Raw genomic sequence first — 8,415 nt, 5'->3', positions numbered from 1 at the left:
CTGAAGTTATTACAGCAACAACCATGTATGTTTTTAAACACCTTGATAGAAACCAAACTAATCTGACTTTTGCTCATGAAGAAAATTCTCTACTGTGATAAATCAACATGGGGATACTTTAGCAAAACACATTATATTGTTTTCCCCATAGGGTTTACTCTTTACTAGCTTGAGCAAGCTTTCTCCCCATTTGGTTTCTTTTGGTCTTATGCTTTCTTCCATAAATAGACAAACATTTCTGTTCATTTTTCCTCTCTGCTCCTGCCAGCACTGTATCAAAGGCAGGAAAGCACATCACAAATAAATGCTATTATTACTGGAACAGTGTGAAAAATAAAGTTTCAGTTCAGTGAACAAAAAAGATGAAAAATTCATTTCAGGTCATCCAAAACTGAACACTGCCTCCCAGGCCAGGAGGTTTATTCCTTTAGAGCTCCTTGGTTTTGCATTTTCAGCAAATTTTTTAACTACATTCATAATGTTTATCTCAAGGCCATTAACAAACATTAAAAAAGTCTGAAGCATAACCACTCCTATTTTTTCCTCATACTTTCATTACCATAGAAAAGTTAGGGCTGAAAAGTACCCTTTAAGGATCATCTAGTTCCAACTTCCTTACCACATGCAGGGAAACTTTTCACTAGACCAGACTGCCCAAAGCCCCACCCAGCCTGGCCTTGAACACTTCCAGGGATGGGGAAGCCACAGCCTCTCTGGGCAGCCTGTTCCACTGCCTCACCACCCTCACATGAGAGAACTTCTTCCTTATACCCAATTTAAATCTACCTTATTTCAGTTTAAAACCATTAGCCCTTGTCTCATCCCATTAAAGCATCTCTATGGTACTGCCTGGACTGGTCCACCAAACTAGCCCACCATGCAGCCAGAGGAGTATTACTGCTGGCAGAGGAAGAGGGTGGGGGCTTTCAAATATGTCCCATACCGGTAACGCTACATGTATCACTGCAAATCTAGTTCTATACTTATTTTGTTAGTGTTTCCACCGAATGCAAGCTGGGCTGGCGTCTGCTTTTTTCCCTTCCAGCAAGGTGAGAACAGGGATCCCTTGACAGGCTGCGAACCCACCATGCACTCCAGCCATTTCCCGCCCCAAAGCTGAAGGGGGACGGCGTTTTCCAGGTTACGGTCCGCTTTCCGTCTCTTCTGGTGCTTTGCCAAAACCAGTGTAAGGCACGCAGCTCCGTAGCAAGGATTTCCCGCACCCGGACACAGGCACCGCTTTCCCCGCTGTGCATGAGCGAGGCGAGGCCGAGGCTGCCCCCTGCCGGACACAGCCGGTTCTGCAGCGGCACCACGGCAGGGCGCGGCTGAGCCCCCGCAGCGAAAAGGGATTTAAGGAAGGGGAAGTCGCTGCCCAGCAGGGAGGTAAAAAGCATTTTGAGGTTCGGAGGTGCAGGTTCTACGAGGCGCTGCAGCCCGCGGCGAGCCCATGGCGATGAGCTGAACCGTACGCCCAGGAGCCACAGTGGCTTTTCAGCGCTGCCCGTGTCTGAGCACAGGAAGCGTTTGGAACAAGAGCACTGAAAGGAAGCTTCAAAGCTTTTCTCGAGCTCTTAGAGGAGCTCTCTGATCTTGAGGGGTAAAAGCAACGTACATTCAGCTAATATGTAAATGAGCTGCCGATCAAAATTGAGTATATGAACGCTGAATTTTCTTTCCTTGTTTCTTCCCCCCCCCCCCCTCCTTATCTCACAGGTAAATACAAGGAGATAGGTTCTTTGTGCCATTCACCTCAGGTTTCCACATACATATTCAGCTCATGAATCAGGTAAGCCACACAGCTAACAGTTACCATAAGAAAAATACATTAAAAACAACATTTATTAACTCTTTCAGAATCCCAAACCCTGCTTAAAGGACAACTGTACCATTAAAAGGCTTGACAGTACCTACTCCACATTAAAAGCCTGTATTCCACAGAAGAATGAGCTCCCACCTGACACCTAGCATTCTTACTATTAACCCAGGGGAAGGACATTTCATTTCATACTATTGAATTTCATTTCTATTACTATAATCAAGGTTACGCAATTCATCCTTTAGGGCATCTCAAGCCTTATTGACAATCTCTTAGCTTTGCATTTTCAGCAAATCATATAAGCATACTCGTATCTGTGCCAAGGTCATTAATAAAAGTATTAAAAATAATTAATCCCAAAACCAATCTATGGGAAGCTCCATCAAAAAACTTGCTTTTGCCAGTTGCTGTGTCCCTATAAGCAGCTGTCCTACCTCCACCACATGATAATGGCTCCCGAGGTCTCCAGCACTGCACCAACATTCGGCTTTCTCAGCCACAGATGTTTCCAATGGCTTCTTAGCTCATTGATGTGGGTTTAATATGCACCTGTAAGGTTATCAGGGCTGGCTACTATATTATTTATACTCTGGTTAGGTCTTCCAGCAATTGCTACCTCAGTCCATGTGGGAACTAAGCTTACTTTCCATGAGCAAATGAAATAAAATGGTTGTCTCTGAAAATACTGAATTCCATTCTTTGAACTTTGCTAATCTTTATCTCACCTTTTCTCTGACATTTGTTCAATTCCACTTAAAGTAATGAATACTTTAGGGGTTAAAAAAAAAAAATCTATTCAATAATTTTTAACATACCTCCACTGAGCTGATTCTTCTCAATCAGCCCAATTCTGAATAAGATAAACACACACACAGTATATTAGCATAGATCTTCCTACAGGATTACACTGAAATCGTTGAGGACCACAGCTATTACTACAGTGCTACAGGGGAACTTTGTCCTGCAAGGACACTCATAAAAAAAAACTTATGATTTTTAGCTTCAGACAGAAAGAGCAGCAGATAAATTTTTTGCTATCTAGATTTGCTGAGTCAGGTCACAAACTATACTAGGAGCCCCAACAACAAACACTTGTGCCTGATAAGTGGAAGTTGTCTTTCCTGTTTTCCTCAGCAACGAGGATGTTCTTCTGCCCTTTAAGTTGAAGGTGACAAGAATATTCTGAAGATGGATTGTGTACACGCATGGAAACTTGTAGATAGAGCATATTTAACCAAAGTGGTAAAAAAAAGTCCAAGCTTTTTCAAAATAGGCCATCTTGATTTGGCTTTAGAGCTCTGTACTACAGAAAAATATCTGATTTTTAGAAGATATTCCAGACCAGAAAAAAAGAATGTTAAAAAAAAAAAAAATCTTAAGACTACCTCTCATAGTCAAAGTGGACATAAACTCACAGGCAGCTATATCACTTAGACACCACAAACATTTAAACAAAGTCTTCTTATTTTAAGATTTGCTAAATTTCATTCTGAATTATCCCATACTTTAAAGTTAACACTATATTAAAGGTTAAAACACACATTCTGTTGAGAAAGGACACTGAAATGGAAACTTTCAACTTCAAACCTAAAGCAAAAGTTAGTTTTCAGTAAAGCTAGTGTTCGATTCTGTTATCTTTTTATATGGCCCAAAACCAAAAACAAGGCACCCTGTCTCTTCAGCAGCTACGTAATCTTCCTTGGTTTTACAAGCATTTTTTTCTGAGCTGAAAGCATCAAGTTCATAGTTGCTCTTCTTATCTTCCTTATCATAGACCTCCATAAGATATCATGAATAAATAGATTTTTCCTATTGCTTCTTAAATGTATTAATATTAGAGACAGAAGCTTGGCTTAGCTACCAGGTACTATATTCGCCCATCACTGCATTTTTAAATAACACCTAACTTCCATAAGCTACATTTGCAGAATTATAATCAGATCTACGCTAGAAGTCACTTGCATAGTTGCCCTTAAATTGGTTACTTTTATCCCTTTTCTAGTACAGTACCAAAAACCAAGGAATACCATCCAAACAAACCCTAAATTTCATAATTACAATCTCCTTCTTGCGTGGTTTGAACTACAGCAGCACTTACTGCAAGCAGGTGCACACTATAAAACTTCACCCAAGCAGCTAGAGAAGATCTTACAAGAAAAACTGGATTGTCTAGGCTGCATTTTATTAGATTATCTTGCTTGAATCTAAATGAAAAATAAATATAGAATATCTTTAGGAGAGCACAGACTGCAGGTTAAAAAAATCCTACATGCAGTAGTATCAATCTGTTATTTTCAGTGGTACCAGCTAAACTACAGCAAAGCATAACAGAATTTGAAAACCAAATTGCATCTTATGTACTTTTGTTTTGTACCTTAGATCGCAAGAGCTCACTCAGACGCAGGTCAAACCCAGGCAACAGCAAGCATCAGCAGATTTCCAAGGAAGTTTCTGGTACCAAGACAATGATGATGGAAGCTGGTTTCTTTACCTCAAATCATTTACTTATCAGCTCGACAGTTGTAAGCAATAGAAACTGTATTAGTAAACCTGCCTACTAGGAGAAAGTTCACCCTCATTAAATAGGTCTAGAGAGGAATAGCAAAAGGCAGTATGCCCTTAGAAGGTTACGTTGCATGTTTTGCAAGGTGATCCTCATTAGCTAATTAAACTGATAATGTGAAACAAGGCAGCAGGTAATTTTCTGATGGGCACTTCCTGATTAGGTACAGATGGATACTGACTAGGAAAGCATGGTGCTAACACCTGAGTACTGCAAATGGTATGTAGTCAGAAGTTAACTATTATTTTTATTGGTATGTGAACAGGGTGGAAGATAAATGTTTGTTGTCATGAAGTACATAGGTATTCTTTGCAAAGTACTCTTTCAGTCACTTCTTAGCCTGCCATTTGACAAATCAATGTATTTTCCAAAACACAGTCAAGTCTCCTAAACCTTAAATCATACTTTTTCTGCCAATAATCAATCATGGATAACAGGTTTAACTAAAAACTTAACTATCAGAGAGACCTTGTAGCCACACCACTGAATTTTCAGTCACTGGTACTATTATTATCATTTGGCCACACATGGATTTTAACTATAATTTGTGGCCATCACATTCTTTTTAACTGCTTAAACCAAAGCCTGTGCTCTGCACTGAAAATTAACCTGAGTAAAGTGACCAAATTTAGCATGCTTGTTTTGGCATGCTTAGGCTAATTGATTTGACCTTAATCTGTCGTATTTATTCACTGTATAGCATAAAAGGGCAATGTTATTTTTCCATCTTTTAGAGCATTCCAGTGGAAGTTAATCAGGGAATCCCTCTAAATTACCAGGTAGAAATTACTTAGGAGCTTAAAGAGTCATTTGCTGAAAATACATCATAGACTTACCATAGAATCACAGAATGGTTTGGATTGGAAGAGACCTTAAAGATCGTCCAGTTCCAACTCCCCTGTCACGGGCAGGGACACCTTCCACTAGGCCAGGTTGCTCAAAGCGCCATCCAGCCTGGCCTTGAACACTGTCAGGGCTGGGGCATCCACACCTTCTCTGTGCAACCTGTTCCAGTGCTTCACCACCCTCACACAGAAGAATTTCTTCCTAATACCTAAATTTACCCTCTTCCAGTTTAAAGACATTATCCCTTATCTTATCACTTCATGCCCTTTTGAGAAGTGTCTCTCCAGCTTTCAGTTACACAATACAGAGAAAAAAAATTAAAATTTATATTTACATTAAGTTTTTCAATAAAATTCCAGAACTATTCCTTAAAATATTGCACGAAGGTACTAGTTACAACGTGTTCCAATGCATTGAAACATTTTTAGCAGCTCTAAATATGTTTGCACAATTTCCATAATTATATCAATAGAAAAAAACTCACACTTTTATTAGAAGAAATTACTTCCTTTTTTTTCAGTCTATATGAAAACAAATAGCAAACATATCCCCTTGTTGCCACAGTTACCAGGCTACTAAATTGCCCTTACAAACTTATTCTACAAAAATAAAATAGTTGCTTTTTCTCCCTTGAACTGCTGCTTTGATGTGTGTTCAAAGGTGGGTGAATAAGTGGTAAGACTATTAAATTGTCTAGCCTGCTCCTTCTTTTTAACAAGGGATTGAACTACAGACACATCTATAAAAGAGCAAATGCTGTCCAGCATGGGAAGAAAGAAATGCTGCAGCTAACAGAGCAAAACCTTATCTTTCCAAGTGTTATTTCCTAAACTTAACACATGTAAATCATTTCATGGATTGAAGAGGCACACCCAAATACATGAAAAATAATTGGGCAACAAAAGCAAAGGGGCATAGCTGCCATTAAAGATTTATAGACTCTCCTACAAGGGAAAAAATTGCCTGCAGAGAAGCCCATTTAAGCAATCTCTGGCCTACTGAGACTCAAGCAGAGCCTGTTGCTCTTCTTAAGAAATATTAAACATATTAATTTCATTGTTAGTGCTTCCCCTGGAGCTGTCTGCCAGAGAGGGACTGCTGCAGGGCCAGGGAGATGCCATGTGTTTCCACATTGCTCCACAACTGCCAGTAAGGAGACCTGATGCAACATGCCTCACATATGGCAATCAAATTTTTTTAGAAAATGTTGGAGTTTCTAATGAAAAATAAATTCCCATATGATTTCCATTAAATAACACAGCATCCACACTGTAAGGCAGGGAGAACAGGAGCCCCATCATCTGAAATCTGGAGACAGAGTGAAGGCATTTCTCCAGGAAGCATCTACCTGCTCTGACAGGCTGCCTGAGAACCAGGCAGCCTGGCAAGGACTAGAAAGTCTGGCATTTCTGAGGGAGTGAAGTAAGCTTTCCAGAAACCTCCTCCCTACCTGTACTATGGGCAGTATGTCACGCTTCTCAGCTAGAGATGTCTAATGAAGCAGAGGAGTGCAGGTTTGTCAGGACACTCGCAAATGAGTATCTGCAGCTCCTAAGTAGGTGGGTGACCTGCAAGAACCTTCTCTTCCACACCCGTTCTTCCACCTCTCAGAGGCTTTGCTCTCATCTGCTGGGTTCATCTTCTTGTTACACTGTTCTTTGTCCCATTCATATATACTAAAGAAACATAATAACTACAGCAAGTTATAATAAACTCTTCTGCTTTGTAAAAGTGTATGCTTTTCTACCTAATAGGGAATAACTCTTTATGTCATATAGTGGTAAAATAGGTCAAAGAGTTATCTTAAGAAGTATGGTGAATCACACAGTATTTTTTTCAGCTCCTTCTGCTTTAAAGCCCAGTTTTTCATGATGCCTCCTGACATACTCAAATCTCTCTATATACATTGCAAACACCTAATTTACTTTTACTGATACCTCACTAAATCAAAATCTTCACAGCATTTGCAAGCTGGAAATGGCCATTTACCAGCTTAAGTCTAGCGGATGTTCTAAGTATTAACAATCACATAATTTATGCTAAAAATACCCATGTATCACTTTGATGTTAGCCCAGTGACAGAGTTTGTCTCAACCTGAGAATGGCAAGACAACATGTTGCCATGCCAGACTTTTGGTATCAAACACTAGCCAGGAGCCCCCATAGCCGTTAGCAGCTTAAAAGAGCGACCATGAAAAACTGGCCAAAATTAGAATTTTCAATGTCTGCAACAAGGATATAACATTATATATTAGAGAGAGAAAGTGAATCCACAGCTCTGCATTATGTTGGCTTTAAATCAAATCAAAACCTAGGAAGGCCTATTATAAAGTAATTTTAGTAGAACAGGTGAATTCATGAGAGAATTTTATCTTGGAAACTGGAATCCTTTCAGCCCAGAGATAAATTCCTTGATTTTTACTTGACTCATTAACCCTATTCCTCAACCAAAGTTCAGACATCCCAAGAATACACCTACCCTCATCTCTTTCACTGAATGGCTTACCATTTTATTCTGTACTGATATCTGAACTTTTTAAAGTAAATAGAATCTGCATTTCCTATGTGCACTGCACAATACAATGGAAGATTTCGTACTGCAGTATCTAATATCACTAAATGTGTTTTTAAATACCGGAAAACAGGCTCTGTAAATAATGACTGCCTCTGTGATTCTGCTGTCTTTTGCCTTGAAAAAAACATAACCCTGATAGTCTGGTGGACTTGGCAGCGTTAGGTTTACAGCTGGACTTGATGACCTGAAAGGTCTTTTCCAACCTAAATGATTCTATGATTCATTAGCACATAGAAATTGGGTTTATAGAGATCTATTGAATGACACCCTGACCCTTATTTTGCCAGCAAGTTTTGAGCCCAAGTTGGTTCTTTTTCAGTATAACTTTATTTTAGTTTATTCAGCTTCCAAATAGAGTACCATAAAGTTGAAGCCCACCAGATACAAAAGAGGCGTCTCCCTGCCCTGAAAAGACATGCAGAGGTTAATCCTGTAACTTCACAGTAACAATACAGGATAACAGCAGCGGCCACATCATGAGACATTCTGTTGGCACTCCCTGTCATAAACATAACATGTTGATTGTGGATAAATACACAACAACCTGTCAGAGAGTAATTTGAAGATTAGTAGAACTCAAGTCCCTCTTTATCCCCAGTACGAACTGACCTT

This window comes from Lathamus discolor, chromosome 3 (assembly GCF_037157495.1).
Source record: "Lathamus discolor isolate bLatDis1 chromosome 3, bLatDis1.hap1, whole genome shotgun sequence".
Taxonomy (NCBI): domain Eukaryota; kingdom Metazoa; phylum Chordata; class Aves; order Psittaciformes; family Psittacidae; genus Lathamus; species Lathamus discolor.
This window is presented reverse-complemented; position numbering follows the sequence as displayed.